Source organism: Sorex araneus, chromosome 2, assembly GCF_027595985.1.
Source record: "Sorex araneus isolate mSorAra2 chromosome 2, mSorAra2.pri, whole genome shotgun sequence".
Lineage (NCBI taxonomy): Eukaryota > Metazoa > Chordata > Mammalia > Eulipotyphla > Soricidae > Sorex > Sorex araneus.
Window position 1 is genome coordinate 49,189,963 of NC_073303.1, and position 17,407 is coordinate 49,207,369.

Here is a 17,407-nt window from a genome sequence, read left to right on the forward strand (position 1 = left end):
ACCTTCCCTGGACTTTATACAGAAACCCAAAACCGCAGCAGCGGTTGCGCAGTAGCGGCCGCGCAACCTAATGTCATCTTAGCATCAGCAATATGTAATGGTTCGCTTTTAATGGGTCGGACTTTTGTGGGAGATCCTAACAAGAATAGTAAGTCTGTTGCTGAAATATTGAAGGCAATCAAAACGGTAGCCATCTCTCTAGACTAAACTAAGCTATATCCCCACGCCAGCTGAGAAGAAATTTTCTTCTTTCTCGGGAAGAAACGCAGCGTGTCGTCAACTACAGTGTGATGTCCATTAAGCAAACAGACCTGGTGGCGTGGGAATGGGATATAAGGGGAAAAATTATGTACATGGAACAGTGGGACGCTGGTGGAATCTCGAGCCGGAGCCGATACCAGCGCAAGACCTTCGGTTCCAGAAACTGCTTCCAGACACTCTACTAGTCTATCAACTAAGCCAGAGCCCCACGTCTGCTGATGACGGGAAATAACCATCCTTTTCGTTTTTTTTTTTTTCCCTTGTCAGGCAGCGTGGCGATTACTAAACAGGCGTGAACTCGGTGGCGCGGGGCAAGGGGGAAAAAGAAAAGTTATGTAACAAACAGCGGGACTTAATATCTCTATATTCTTAGTAGTGGAGAACTATCAAATGCCTCCTTGGCAATAGGACTGCTTTTCTTTTTTGGGGGAAACCCCAACAACAGTAGTGAGTTGTGTGTTGAAACATGGAATGTAATCGAGATAAGGCATAAACAAAGTGAAACTTATCAAGTACAAGGGTGGGGACTGGGGAGGTGGGAGGGGGCGGCAGGTATACTGGGGGGGTTGGTGATGGAAGATGGGCACTGGTGAAGGGAAGGGTGTTTGAGAATTGTATAACCGACATAATCCTGAGAACTATGTAACCCTCCACATGGTGATTCAATAAAATTAAAAAAAAAAAAAAAAACCCAAATGCACATTCTTTTCCAGTGCACATGGAACATTCTCCAAGATAGACCACATGTTGGGCCACAAAACATACGTCAATAGAATCAGGAAGATAGAAATTGTATCAACTACCTTTTCAGATCACGATGCACTGTGTTGGAGATGGACTGAGCTACCAGGGCGAGCCCAGGTAGACTGTACTACAGACAGGAACATTTTCCCCCTTCAAGCTGCCTTCAGAAAATAATTTCAGTATATTGAAAGAGGCAGTTTTTTCTTCTCTCACAGAAGCCTGGCTGGTCTTTGACATGCAGATCTCAGGTGTTAGCCAGGCCTGACCTTTGAGATTGTAAATTGTAGGCTCTGGTCCAGCCTAGTCTTTGGGATATAGATTTCAGGTGCTGCCTAGTTTGTAATTGACATGTAGATTTCCTGTGGCAGCCCAGCCTTGTCTTTGAAATGTAAATCCAAGTGCTTTTTAGCCCAAGAAAGGTTTCAGTTTTGGTTTTGTACCTTCTTTCCAGAGGCCTAGATTACTGGTCTGCAGATACAAGGAAATAATGCTGCCTCAATGTTCTTCCTGGAACATCTTTTGAGGCCTTTGGTGACATCACTGTATTGCGCCCTTTAGAGGTAACAGGATCAATTAAAGGAGATCCAGGAGGCCCTCTGCCTTTGGCAAGAGCCAGAGCGAGCCTCAGTCCTCCATGAAACATATTTCTTCCACATTCCTTATCTCAGCTCCTCGGACCACACGAATGTTCACGCAACAGCACTGAAGACAGAAGTTAATCACATACAGATGCGGAAAATCAAATCAAACACCTGGAAATTAAACAACTCAATGTTAAACAATGAGTGGGTCAGGGAGGAAATCAAGGAAGAAATCAAAAGATATCTGGAAACAAATGAGAATGAAGACACCAGCTATCAGAACCTGTGGGGGCACAGCTAAAGCTGTGTTAAGTGGAAAATTTATAGTTTTGCAAGCATTTCCCAGGAAGGAAGAAAGGGCCCACAAAATAACTTGACTTCACAGCTCAAGATCTTAGAAAAGGACCAACAAAAGGAGCCCAAACCAGGCAGAAGGAAAGAAATAATAAAACATAGAGCAGATATTAATGACACAGAAACCCAAAAAACAATCCAAAAGATCAATGAAATCAAGAGCTGGTTCTTTGAGAAAATAAACAAGATTGATAAACCTCTAGCAAGACTCACAAAGGAAGACAGAGAAGACAGAGAACCCTAATAATCTGAATGAGAAATGAAAAGAGGGACATCACAATAGAAACCAAAGAAATTCAAAAGATCATCAGAGATTATTTTGAAAGTCTGTATGCCATGAAACAAGAGAACCTAGAAGAAATAGATAAATTCCCGGATTCCTATGACCTTCCAAAGCTGAATCAAGATCTGGAATGCCTGAATAGACATATCACTATCAAGGAAATTGAAACTGTAACCAAAAGTCTTCCCAAAAACAAAAGCCTGGGTCCAGATGGATTCACTAGTGAATTCTTCCAAACATTTAAAGAGGACCTATTGCCAGTTTTTTTCAAGCTTTTCAAAAAAATTGAAGAAACAGAAACACTCCCAAACAGCTTATATGAGGCACATATCACCCTAATACCAAAAGCAAAAAGAACCCACCAAAAAAGAAACTTACAAGCCGATATTCCTGATAAACACGGATGTGAAGATCCTCAACAAAATATTAACAAATAGAATCCAAGAACGCATCAAAAAGATCATATACCATGACCAAGTGGGATGCATATCCCAGGGATGCAAGGATGGTTTAACATTCGGAAGTCAATCAACATAATCCATCATATCAATAAAAGAAAAAATAAAAACCATCTGATCATTAGATGCAGAGAAAGCACTTGACAAGATCCAGCACTTGTTTATGATAACTCCTCTCACCAAAATGGGTATTGAAGGGACTTTCCTCAATATAGCCAAAGCCATCTACTACAAGTCTATGGCAAGCATTATCCTCAATGGGGAAAAACTAAGGGCCTTCCCTCTAAGATCAGGGACAAGACAAGGATTCCCACTCTTACCACTCCTATTCAATATGGTACTGGAAGTACTTGCGATAGTAGTTAGGAAAGAAAAAGATATTAAGGGCATCCAGATAGAATAGGAAGAAATCAAGCACTCACTATTTACTGTTGATATGATACAATATTTAGAGAGACCTAAAACCTCTACCAAGAAGCTCCTAGAAACAATAGACTTGTATAGTGAAGTCACAGGCTATAAAAGCAATACTCAAAAGTCGATGGCTTTCCTATATGCAAATAATGACCTATACACAAATAATGAGACAGAAGAAAGCGATATGAAAAATGCAATCCCATTCACAATTATGCCTCAGAAAATCAAATACCTCGAAATCAGCTTAACTAAGGAGGTGAAGGACCAGTACAAAGAAAACTACAAAACACTACTTCATGAAATAAAAACATGAGGAAATGGAAACACGTCCCCTGCTCATGGATTGGGAGAAGTAACAATGTCAAATGGCAATACGGAGCTTGCAGTGACGGAGCACGCGGGAATCCTCGGGATGGGGTGCATTACTGGCGCACTTTCTGCCCAGACGAGACCCTGAGTGGCCGCACATGAACAGCTCCTCCGCTCCTAAAAGATCATGATCCCGGAGGCCAACTAACTACTTTCAGCACAGAGCAACTTCCTGGAGAAATGCCTCTAGACTGTGAACTGAGCTACAGCCCCATGCCTACACGGGAGGGGGAAGATTTTTCTCTCTCAGCCTTTCCTTTCGGCGGTGGCGGTGGCAGCAGCATGGCGACACCATCTTATACAGCCCACTAACCGGAGGTACAAGCTTGCAGTGGCGCGCCTTCTGGCAGAAATTTCTCTGGACTTAATTACTAAAATACCAGAAATCCAAAACCGCGCGGCTGTGACCTCATATGCTCGTCATTCTCAGGAATGGAAAACAAATTATCAATTGATGCCTTTTCAGCAGTTCTGATTGTTAAGGGAAAATTCCAAATAATAATAGTGAGTTTTCTGTTGAAATGTTGAATGTAATCAAAGTAAAGAGAGAGTAAAGTGAAAAATCATTAGCCACACAGGCAGGGGGGTGGGTGAGATGGGAGGTATACTGGGGTTCTTGGTGGTGGAACGTGCACTGGTGAAAGGATGGGTGTTTGATCATTGTATGACTGACTGAGATTCAAACCTGAAAGCTTTGTAACTTTTTTCATGGTGATTCAATAAAAATAAATAAATAATAAATTTTTAAAAATAAAAAAAGAACAAAAATGGCAATACTCCCCAAAGCATTATACAGATTCAATGTGATCCCTATAAGGGTACCCATGACATTCTTCAAAGAAATTGATGAAACAACAAACCCCCATGAATAGCTAAAGCAATTCTTGAGAAAAAAGAAGATGGGAGGCATCATCTTTCCCAACCTCAATCTCTACTACCAAGCGGTAATAATTAAAACAGCATGGTACTAGAACAAAGGCAGAGCTGCAGACCAGTGGAACAGGGTTGAATATCCTGACACACACCCTCAAATATATGATAGTCTAATCTTTGATAAGGGAGCAAGAAATGTGAAGTGGAGTAAGGAAAGCCCCTTTAACAAATGGTGCTGGCAAAACTGGACAGCTACATGCAAAAAAAATAGCTCGGGGGCGGGGGAGGGGGGAATAGCTTAGAACTCTCCCCTAACACCATGCACAAAAGTCAGATCAAAATGGATTAAAGACCTCAACATCAGACCAGAATCCATAAGTACACTGAAGAAAAGGTTGGCAAAACCCTCCACGACACTGAAGCTAAAGAGATCTTCAAAGATGGCACGCCACTGACCAAGCAAGTGGAAACAGAGATATACAAATGGAACTATCTTAAATTAAAAAGCTTCTGTATCTCAAAAGAAACAGTGACCAGAATACAAAGACAATGTACAGAATGGGAAAGGATATTCACCCAATTCCCTTCTGATAAGGGGTTAATATCAAGGATATACAAGGCACTAGTTGAACTCTACAAGAAGAAAACACCCAACCCCATAAAAAACTGGGGTGATGAAATGAACAGAAACTTTCTCAAAGAAGAAATCCGAATGGCCAAAAGACATATGAACAGATGTTCTTCATCACTAAACATCAGGAAGATGCAGATCAAAACAACAATGAGATATCATCTCACACCAGAGACTGGCACACATCCAAATGAACAAAAGCAACCGGTGTTGGCAAGGATGTGGAGAGAAGGGGACTCTCCCTCACTGCTGGTGGGAATGCCAACTGGTTCAGCCCTTTTGGAATACAATATGGACATTTCTCAAAAAATTAGAAATTGAGTTCCCATCTGACCCAGCAATACCACTTCTGGAAATATACCCCGGAGATGCAAAAAAGTATAGTAGAAATTATCTCTGCACTTGTATGTTTACTGCAGCACTATTTACAATAACCAGAATCTGGAAAAAGGGTTTTTTTCCAGAGTGCCCAAGAACAGATGACTGGTTAAAGAAACTTTGGTACATCTACACATGGAATACTATGCAGCAGTTAGGAAAGATGAATCATGAAATTAGCATGGAAGTGGATCAATATGGACAGTATCATGCTAATTGAAATGAGTCAGAGAGAGAGGGACAGACATATAATAACTGCACTCATTTGTGGGATATAAAGTAACAGAATGGGAGACTAGCACCCAAGGATAGTAGAGATAAAGACCAGAAGGACAGCTCCATGGCTTGGAAGCCAGCCTCACATGCTGGGGGGAAAGGCAGCTGGGATAGAGAAGGGACCACTAAGTGAATGATGCTTGGAGGTGGAGGGCTCGCTCAGGACGGGAGATGTGTGCTGAAAGTAAACTATAGTCCAAACATGATGGCCACTAACTACCTGCATTGCAAACCATAACACCCAAAGAGAGAGAGAGAGAGAGAGAGAGAGAGAGAGAGAGAGAAAGGGAATGTGCCTGGCACAGAGGCAGGTGGAGGGGGATGGGGTGGGGGTGGTGGGAGGGATACTGGGAACATTGGTGGTGGAAAATGTGCACTGGTGGAGGGATGGGTACTACTCGATCATTTCACGACTGAAACATAACCACAAAAGTTTGTAAGTCTGTAACTGTACATCATGGTAATTCATTTAAAAATTAAATTTTTTTTTAAAAGTACCTGCCTTTTAAGCCCAAGGTTGCAAGTTTGATCACCAGTGTCACCCCAATGTATGAGTGCTGTCCTCACATCTCTGCTGCCTGGTGCCACAGCAGACTATATGTTCTCTGGCTCACCACCGCCAGGCATGTCCACATACCAACAGTGAGGTGTCTGTGCCGTGGTGAGCATGTGCAGCAAGTGACACAGAGACCCAGGCAGTTCAACAACCAGAATGTGTCCAAGTGCCACATTTCAGAGTGACCTCTAACAAGTGTATGTGCCAGCATTGCAACTGAAGGTGTACGTACCCAGTGAGCACCAAGGCCATCTGTGTGACAGCACAATTATGTGTAACCCTGTCAGTGCAGTGTGACAGAGGGGGGAGAAATGAGAGTTCTAGTACGCCAAGTATGCATCTTCTTTTTTTTTTTTTTTTTAATTTTCTATTGAATCACCATGTGAAAGTTACAAAGATTTTAGGCTTAAGTCTCAGTGACTCAATGCTCAAACACCCATCCCTTCACCAGTGCCCATGTTCCACCACCAAGAACCCCAGTATACGTCCCACCTCCCCCCCTTGCCTGTGTATCTGATATTTTTCACTTTACCTTCTCTTTACTTTGATTACATTCAATATTTCAACATAAAACTATTATTATTTGAAATTTCCCCCCCAAAATCGAACCTGCTGTAAAGGCAGCATTTGATAATTTGTTTTCCCTGGCTAAGAATGAAGAGATATGAGGTCATGCAGCCACAATAGCAACCGTGCAGTTTTGGATTTCTGTATTTTAGTAGCTAAGTCCAGGGAAATTTCTGCCAAAACGTGCATCACTGCACGCTCGTACCTCTGTTTAGTGGGCCTTATAGGATGGCAGTCAGCACGCTGCCCGCCGTAAAGGAAAAGCCGAGAGATAAAAACCTTTCCCCTTCTGAGGCAGCATGGGGCCGTGGCTTAGTTCACAGTCTGAAGACATTTCTGCAGGAAGCTGCTGCTTCCGAAGGTAGTTAGATGGCCTCTGGGATCATGGGTGTTCAGCAACAGAGGGGCCGCACGTGTGCAGCCACCCAGAACACCAAGTATGCATCTTCTTTCAACGTGACATGGCATTTCAACTCGATAATTTACCTTGCACATTTCTAAAAGCAGTAGCCTTGAACACTTTCCTATAACAGTGTCTCCCAGAGCTGAGATGGCTCAGGGGTCATGGTGCCTGCCTTACAAGCATGAAGTCACAAGTTCAATCCCCTGGTGCTGCTGCTTGCACTGGACACATTCCCAGCAGGGAACTCTGCTTCCCTCGCAGTTCCTGGCTATCCCCCAGCCAGGTGTGCATGAGAACTGCAACTCAAGGGTGAGAGACCACAGGGACATGCACTCACTGTGTAACCCTAGCATAACATGTGAACACTACAAACAGAACATGCAAGACCACAAGTGAAGAGTGCAGCCTCTGCACACACTAGTGAGTGAGCACCTTAGTCTCGTGGGGGACTCCTGCAGCCAGCAATGCAACCAAGCTCAGGTGCAACTCACAGTCACCACAAGCCCGTCAACAGAAGAAAGGGTAGGATAAAAAATACATATTTATATGTATATATACACATATACATATGTACGTACATATATCTATATATGATGCTCAACCACGTGTCACTTTAATGTAAGTCAAGAAAGCACTGTTTTCAAAAATCAGCTTGGGGGTCTGGAGCTATATTAGAATGGGGAAGGAGCTTGCCTTGCATGCGGTTGACCTTGCGTGCAGTTAAATCCAGAGTCTACCAGGAATGACTCCATAGCACAGAGTCAGGAGTGAGCCAAGAGCACCACCAGCTGTGGTCCCAAAACAAAAAATATATATAATAAAAATCAACTTAGTATGGTAATATCTGTATTTATATTTTAAAAAATGGTAAGACATCTATACAATAGAATACTATGTAGCCACAGGAAAAATAGTCATGAAATTTGCTTATACACGGATGGACATGCAGAATAGCATATTGAGTAAGGTGAGTCAGAAGAAGGACATTATTGTACTTATTTGTGGTATATAAAAAAAGTGTGAGACTAATAAATACTCAAGGACAGTAGGGCAGGAGGTCTGGGTTGTGGCTGGAAGCTAGGGACAAGTCGGGGAGGGGGAGGGCAGTTAGGATAGAGCACAGACCACTACAACAATGATCGCTGGGATCACGACTCTGGAACTGAGTGCTGAAAGGAGTAAAGGTACATACATGACGACTTTTCAGCACCTGTATTGCAAACCATGATGCCTAGAAGTAATGAGAGAGAGAGAGAGGGAGAGAGAGAGATGTATCTGCCAGAGGCAGGCATGGGGGAGGGGCTGGCAGGAGGGAATTTGGGACACTGATGGTGGGAAATAAACACAGGTAAAGGGGTGGGTGTTGAAATATTTTATAACTGAAAGCCAATCATGAACAACTTTGTAACTGTGTATCTCATGATGATTCAATAAAAATAAATAAATATAAATAAGGAAAAAGTGGTATGATACCAAATGTTCAGAAGATACTTTTTTAGCAAAATACAGATAATTTATATTCTACAAAATCAGGCAAATATTTAGTGGAAACAACAGACCTGCACCTTTCCAAGAATAAGTACTGTAGAAGAACAGTGAGCTGGTTAAAGGGAAAAGGGGGCCGGAGGCCTCAATGAGGGAAGCAAGTGAAGGAACAAAGAAACCTTCAGAGTCCTGACTGTAAAGAGAGCAAGAAGAGGGGAGGGTGAGTGAGAAGGGGGGTGGGGGGAAAGGGAGAGGAGATGGGGTGCTAGAGCAGAGCAAGGCGGTGGGGCAGGGGGAGGGGCTCTACTGCACCTGTGCCTCTCCTCTAAAGTAAATGTTACGTTTCATTTTGAAATATTAGCCCATGGGAGGTTTTGCACTTCTTAAAAGCTTAAAAAGTTCCATAAAAGGAAAAGAACATTCCTAATGCAGGATGTCATAATAAATAGAGCCTCCCTCCCTACAGGGAAAAAAAAAAAAGACCACATTAAAGACACTGCAATATTGAATTACCCTCTTTTTATTTCCTTTCCCATTGCAAAGGGGAACAACTACTTCTGTTGGTAATTATTCATCTTAAGTAGGTAAAACAAGAACAGACCCATAGTCTTCTTAGTTGTTTCAAAAAACTAACTGAAAACAAAAACAACAGAACCTGAAACAACGCTAACTGAATTCTGGAACAGTGAGCTGACACACACAGTAACTGGAGACAGTCTCCTGAAAGAATTGGGAAGGAGGGGGAATACTCCATCTTTATTCTTGCTCATCATCACTTTTCTGAAAACTAGGTAACAAATTTTTACAAGTCAATGTAAGAAAAAAATGTCATTTTAGAGAAATGTACCCCAACCCACTAGAGTACTGACATGATGTTTCTTAATGCTCTTGATGTCAGGCTTCCAGTAGACAGCTGAAGAATAAGTAAAGAGCATCTTCTCCAAGGGAGAGGCCAGGACTTGGATAGCTGGAAAGGAGCATGTATGTGAGTGCTCCTGCAACATCACTGTAAGGACAACACACAGACTGCCAGGGCACGTCAGGTCGAGGAAATCTGCTGGAGGGAACAGTCAGTCATCGCAGGGAGACCCAATTCCGCTAAAGGCAGAACTTCAAGTCCAGGAAAGATTAACCCAGAGCAAGAATGCAAGAGCTGACAGGACCGAGCTTGGAAACAGTGCTTGCTGAAACACCTGGATATCAGCAACACAGCACTGTGGGCAGCCACTCATGGCGCAGGAAGGAGTCTGCAGTATGGCCTCCTGAGCTGGCACGTCCCTGACCTAGGCCTCATTGGGTTGCTGAGGGTCAGGCTTTACACAGAACTCATCTCTACACTGGCTCTCACTAGCTGCAAGAGTCTTAAGACTTCTTAAGGCCAGCAAAAAGTGGTGAGGCCACACCTGGCTCAAGCAGAGAGCACCACAGTGGAGGTGAGAATCACCCACTGGGACCCCAGCTTCAGATCCGCCCAGCAGAAAAGCGGAGCCACAGCTCACAGTCTGTCCACCCTGCCTCCACATGCTTGGAGACTCCGCTCCACCCAGAGGGACTGCACCCTTCAGGCTCCAGTGACCCAACTACCCACAGGTGTGTAACGGCAGCCAACTCAGAACCAGTGAACGCTCCCTCAGAGTGGCACAACAGCCTTCTGTTCAGTGGAAGTAAGAGAGCATGCAACAAAAAGAATCTAAAAAGCAACTGGATGCTGCCACCTCTGAGGCACAACAGGGAACAGACAATCTGGAGGTGAGTCCTCCCGGCAGACTGCTTCAGAGCAGCCCTCCCGTTGCGTACACGTGAACACAATCCCAACCACTGCCCAAGTCAGTTGGACTATAACACCTTATCAACTTCCAGACACCAGCAAGGACAGTGAGGCCTTGGTGTGACAGATGCACAGGTCCCTGGTGCCACAAATCTCCTGTTGTCATCCAGGCATGCACGAACTAGAAGCACAGGCATCAGACATACAAACATTAAGAAACCCTCACACAGCATTCATGGTTGTTAGAACTCAGTATCATCATAGATCTGACATAAATGGGTGTGCTGCTCAGGAGAAATACAACCAGGAGTTCCACCCTCAGTCCCCACAAAATAACAGGAAAATGGAAAAACAGAGAAATTCAGCCATATCAACAGATAGGGACAGAGTCCAGCAAAGTCCTCAAGTACAACAGAACTTTTGATGCTGCCAACGATGACATCAGAGTCACAATCCTCTTGATGTTTACTGAGCTGAGGAAATTATTGGACAAAAGATCCAATAAATTCAAAGAATAACTGATCAAAAGAAAAAGAATTCACTGAAACAGAATTAAAGGAGTCCAAAAATATGGTAGCAGAATTCAACAGCAGAATAGACAAAGCCCAAAGACAAATTAGCAACCAACAATAGCAAATGAAATAAACTCTAATCATAGGAATTTCCTAAGAAGAAAGGGGAATAGTTGAGAACTTCCCAACCTCAAATGAGCTCAGGAGGGAGACTTGAGCACTGATCCAGGAGGTTGGAAGAATGTCAAACAAAATAACCCAAATAGAACAACACCAAGACACATAGTAAGCAAAATGGTGAAATCCAAAGAGGGAGACAGGCTCTTTAAAGCAGCAAGGGAAAAATAAAACTATATAAGGAATCACTGTATCACTGTCATCCCACTGTTTGTCGATTTACTCGAGCAGGCACCAGTAACATCTCTATTACACTCAGCCCAAAGATTTTAGCAGCCTCTCCTTACTCGTCTTTCCTAACGATTGGAGGCTCCTTCAGGGTCAGGGGAATGAGACCTATCGTTACTGTTTTTGGCATATCGAATACACCACGGGTAGCTTGCCAGGCTCTGCCGTGCAGGCGAAATACTCTCAGTAGCTTGCTGACCTCTCTGAGAGGTATGTATATATCTTTTACTGTATTTTGGATATGAATACGCCATGGGGAGCTTACAAGGCTCTCCCGTGCGGGCAATTAACTCTTGGTAGCTTGTCAGGTTCCCCAAGAGGAAGAACAAGGCTATCAGACGTCGCTTCGGGGAGCGTGGTCTTACAGTCTCTGGATGTTGGCCGTTGGAGGGATTACATGGCGCCGGGGGGCAGTTTGTGGGTGCGGCTGCCAAGCTACTAGAAAATGGGACGGTCTGGGTGGAGAAGGTTCAGACCCAATCCAATACAAGGAAAACAACATAAAATTTACATCAGATTTCTCAAATGAGGCTAAAATCAAATGGAATGAAACATTCAAGGCAAGAAAATAGAACTAAATATTATAAGCAATGAATATTAGGATAAGATATTCAATATTATAAATATTTCATTATAAGCAAGAAAATGGAATTACGATATTCAAAGTAATGAAGGAAAAGAACATGTAACTTAAGATTCATTTACCTTGCATGGTTATCACTCAGATTTAAGGGCATGATAAGAATATTCTCAAACTAATAGCTGAAAACATCTGTTGCACTTAAACCAGCTCTGCAAGGAACAATGAACTCCTATTCACAAAATTAAATGGCAAAAATGACAAAATCCTCCAGAAAAATGGCAATATATTCCTTCCAATCAATAATTTCTCTAAAGGTCAACGAACTTAAGAGTGTCGCGAGTTGGTGCCGCTGCCACCCCCAGCTCTGCGCTGCCCCTTCGCGCCCCCCCTCCCCCCCCCCTCCGGCGCCTGCTTTTCTTCCCCGCAGGACTGCCCCCTCCACCTCCGCCCCAGCCCCCCCCTTTTTTTTTTGTCCCCGCCGAACCGCGGCGGCAGTAGCCGAAATGGCCCAAGCCGGGAGGTGGAGGTGGCCAGGGAGCCCATGGCGTACAGTCAGGGAGGCGGCAAGAAGAAAGTCTGCTACTACTACGATGGTGACATTGGAAATTACTATTATGGACAGGGTCATCCCATGAAACCACATAGGATTCGCATGACTCATAACTTGCTGCTAAATTATGGCTTATATAGAAAAATGGAAATATATAGGCCCCATAAAGCCACTGCTGAAGAAATGACAAAATACCACAGTGATGAATACATCAAATTTCTACGTTCAATAAGACCAGATAACATGTCTGAGTATAGTAAGCAGATGCAGAGATTTAATGTTGGGGAGGATTGTCCAATGTTTGATGGACTCTTTGAGTTTTGTCAGCTCTCAACTGGTGGCTCAGTTGCTGGGGCTGTGAAGTTAAACCGACAACAAACTGATATGGCTGTTAACTGGGCTGGAGGATTACATCATGCTAAGAAATCAGAAGCATCAGGATTCTGTTACGTTAATGATATTGTGCTTGCCATCCTTGAATTACTAAAGTATCATCAGAGAGTCTTAGATATTGATATTGATATTGATATTCATCATGGTGATGGTGTTGAAGAAGCATTTTATACAACAGATCGTGTGATGACTGTATCTTTCCATAAGTATGGGGAATACTTTCCTGGTACTGGAGACTTGAGGGATATTGGTGCAGGAAAAGGCAAATACTATGCTGTCAACTTTCCAATGAGAGATGGTATAGATGATGAGTCATATGGACAGATATTTAAGCCTATCATCTCAAAGGTTATGGAGATGTATCAACCTAGTGCTGTGGTGTTACAGTGTGGTGCTGATTCACTATCTGGTGATAGACTTGGTTGCTTCAATCTGACTGTCAAAGGACATGCTAAGTGTGTTGAAGTTGTAAAAACTTTCAATTTACCATTACTGATGCTTGGGGGAGGTGGATACACAATCCGTAATGTTGCTCGATGTTGGACATATGAGACTGCAGTTGCCCTTGATTGTGAAATTCCCAATGAATTGCCATATAATGATTATTTTGAGTATTTTGGACCAGACTTCAAACTTCATATTAGTCCCTCAAATATGACAAACCAGAACACTCCAGAATATATGGAATAGATAAAACAGCGTTTATTTGAAAATTTACGCATGTTACCTCATGCCCCTGGCGTTCAAATGCAAGCTATCCCAGAAGATGCTGTTCATGAGGATAGTGGAGATGAAGATGGAGAAGATCCAGATAAGAGAATTTCTATTCAGGCATCAGACAAACGAATAGCCTGTGATGAATAATTCTCAGATTCTGAGGATGAAGGGGAAGGAGGTTGTAGAAACGTGGCAGATCACAAAAAAGGAGCAAAGAAAGCCAGAATTGAAGAAGATAAGAAAGAAATGGAAGACAAAAAAGCAGATGTTAAGGAAGAAGATAAATCCAAGGATAATAGTGGTGAAAAAACAGATACCAAAGGAGCCAAATCAGAACAGCTTAACAACCCTTGAATTTGAGTCTCACCAATTTCAGAAACCATAAAAAAGTGAGGAACTATTGGGAAGAAAATTTCTTTTTTTTTTTTTTTGGAAGACTTCTGGCATCATTTTATACTATTTTGGCATGGACTGTATTTATTTTCAAAATGGCTTTTTGGTTTTGTTTTTCTTGGCAAGTTTTATTGTGAGTTTTCTAATTATGAAGCAAAATTTCCTTTCTCCACCATGCTTTATGTGATAGTATTTAAAATTGATGTGAGTTATTATGTCAAAAAACTGATCTATTAAAGAAGTAATTGGCCTTTCAAAAAAAAAATAAAGGTCAACGAACTTAAATGTTAATCAAAAGAAACATATAAAGAGATCAACAGATCAAGAGGACTTAGCCCTCATCAATATATATGAACCAAATAAAGGGTCAGCAACTACTAACAGACCTGAGAAGCTACATCAACAACAGACAGAGCCATGGGAGATGGCTACTCCGATCACTGTACAGTCAAATAAACAGAACACCCACAAGGAAACAAAACCCTATATTAATAAAAAAAAAAAACTTGGACTAAAACTTGTGACAAGAACACTTGATCCCCCAAAACTTGAATACATATTCTTCTGTGAACATGAAACTTTCTCCAGAGACGATTCCATGCTGGAACATAATTTAAATGTGCATGAAATCATAAAAATAGAAATCTGATCAAGTATCTTAGATCACAATGCTGATCACAATGAATATAAATTATTCATAAGAAAAAAAATTAGATAAAGCTCCAACATTTGGAACCTAAACAAAATACTGTTAAATAACAAAATATTGTTTAAAAGTTTCCTCAAAGAGGAAAATGAGAGAGTTAAATATTCCTTGAACAAACAAGAAACAAGACACAGACTATCAGAACCTATGGACATAGCAAAAGCAGGACTACGGGAGAAGGTTACGTTGTTAAACAATAAAGAGCTCAAATCAATAACTTTACCTTAGCGCTTGACAAATCAGAAAAGAACAAAAGTGAGTCCCAAAATAAATAAAAGAAAATAATAAACATTAGAGCAAAAATCTATGACTGTGAAATTAAGGAATCAATACAAAGGGTCCATGAAACCAGGAGCTGTTTTTTTTTAAAGAATATAGAAGGAACGTGGGTGGAACGTTTGGACAGGCCCCATGCATGAAGGTACCGGCAGAGGAACCCAGGTGTGTGTAATCCCATCAATGCCATCAATGGCCAACATCCAGAGACTTAAAAGCAAGCTCCCAGAAGAGAGTGATGCAGAGTCTCTTACCCGCACGCCTGGCTGTCTTCCCCAGGGCCCCTCAGAGGGGACGGACTCCAGCTTCCCTCCCCACCCCGAGCAGAGCTCCCGGCGGCCGAAGACCACCGGAACCTAGCTACAGCCATGCTCGAGGCCCTCTCCACACGTTCAGACAGGCCTCATGCATGAAGGTACCGGCAGAGGAACCCAGGTGTGTGTAATCCCATCAACGGCCAACATCCAGAGACTTAAAAGCAAGCTCCCAGAAGCGCGCAGCCGAAAGCCTACTTCTTTCTCTGGGAGAAACTGGCAAGCTTCTGAGAGTTTCCTGCTCACATGGGACAGCCTTGCAAGCTTCCCATGGTGTATTCATATGCTAAATCCAGTAACAGGCTGGATCTCATTCCTCTGACCCTGAAAGAGCCTCCAGTGCGACATCCTTGGGAGGGCTGAGTCGAGAGAGACTTCTAAGATCTCAGGGAAAAGACGAATTGAGAGGTTACTGAGCCCGCTCAAGAAATCGACAATTAACAGGATTTCAAGATCGTGATCATGATAGAAGGAAAAACCCTTAGCCAGATTCATGAAGAGGAAAAAATAATAGAGAAAAGGAAAAAAATAATAAAACAGATCGGAGATGAATTACAATAGATACCCAAGAAATAGAGATCATAGGAGGTTACTACGAACGACTCTATACCACCACTACAGAGGAACCTAAATGGATAAATTCTAAGAATCATACAACCTTCCCAAGCTGAATCAGAGAAAGTAATCATGAGAATCCTGAACAAATCATGAGAAATCTGAACAAATTATGAGAAAGCAAATACACTCAAGAACAAAAGCCCAACAAACCCCTCCTCCCACCACCAGAAACCACAGCAAGGCAAACACCCAACCACCGCCATACCCAAGGCCACTCTCCACATGCTCGGATGAGCCTCACCCAAGATGGGATGAACCTCACCAGAGAGCGGACCAGCAGGAAAACCCAGATATGCGGGAACCCGTGACTGAGATCTCTCCATCCTGCTTGGATTGGGACTGAGCCTCCTCCTCCCAGCTCCCGGAAGAGAATGACACAGAATTTCCTGGACATTATATTCTATCCATAACAAGCAATACAAACAAATCGTCTAGCATTGCCTTTTCGGCAGTTTTGAGTGGTGGTGAGACTGGTGTCAAAATATTGAATGTAACCAAAGTAGAGACAGAGTATGGGGAAATTGTCTGCCAAACAGGCAGGGGAAGGGCTGGAACAGGGCCGGATGGGGGGGTGGGGCAATACTAGAGACTCTGGTGGTGGAGTGTGCACTGGTGAAGGGATGGGTGTTTGATGATTATATGACCAAAGCTCAAACATGAAAGCTTTGTAACTGTATCTCACGGTAAATAAAATGGAGGGGGGGAAATAATAATAAAATTAAGTCAACATTCAGAATAGAATAAAAAAAATGTGGAGTTCATGCCCAATTCAATCAGCTTAATCAATGGCTGAATAAATAGCAGCACTCCTACATTACCCAAATAAAAAATAGAGCAAAAGCCTGGATTCAGTAGTGAGTTCTACCAAACTTTAAAAAAAAAAACCTTAGTTTTTATATTCCTCAAGATTTTCCACAATACTGAAGAAACAGGAATCCTTCCTAACAGTTTATATGGAGCCAATACCGCCCTAATGCCAAAAATAGATAAAAATGTTATTTAAGAACAAGAGGATATCATGTTAAGTGGTGAGAGGGAAGTATAAGTACATTACCCTATACCCTCCATTGTAGAAAGGAGGACAGGGGAGGAAAGAGATTGAGGGGAGATGGAAGAAGAGGCAAGAAGGCAGGGGGTCACAGGCCCCTAGCATCTCAGCTGGGTGAAGGTGTGGCATGCCTAAACCACAGAGCCAACAGCACCCCTTGCCAAAGGGCGAAGGCTGGGGAATAAGCATGGAACCTGGGGACACTGGTGGAGGGAAGGTCAAACTTGTGGTGGGATTGGATTTAGAACACTGTATGTCTGAAATTCCACTATGAACAACTTCATAAATCAGATACCTGAAATTTTGAAAGATGAAAAAAATTTTTTTAAAGAGTAGACATGAAATAAAAGAAAATTTTTGGCATTTTCCACACTCATTCAAGCATGCATCAACTCAGAGTATCTTTCCTATTGATGATGTGTATGGGTTTGTCTTCAGTACCACAAGGTCTGTCTCTGTCTCAGAGAGTGAAAAAGACCAAGCAGATG

The 17,407-nt window shown here is 42.6% G+C and overlaps 1 protein-coding gene and 1 pseudogene across 9 annotated transcripts in view; one reads left to right on the forward strand and one right to left on the reverse strand.

The window, feature by feature from the left end:
- Positions 1-17,407, reverse strand: part of AOPEP (aminopeptidase O (putative)) — a 402,612-nt gene that overhangs the window by 373,677 nt on the left and 11,528 nt on the right. The gene's annotated exons all lie outside the window — the stretch shown is intronic.
- LOC129401915 (histone deacetylase 2-like) lies at positions 12,371-13,965 on the forward strand (annotated as a pseudogene).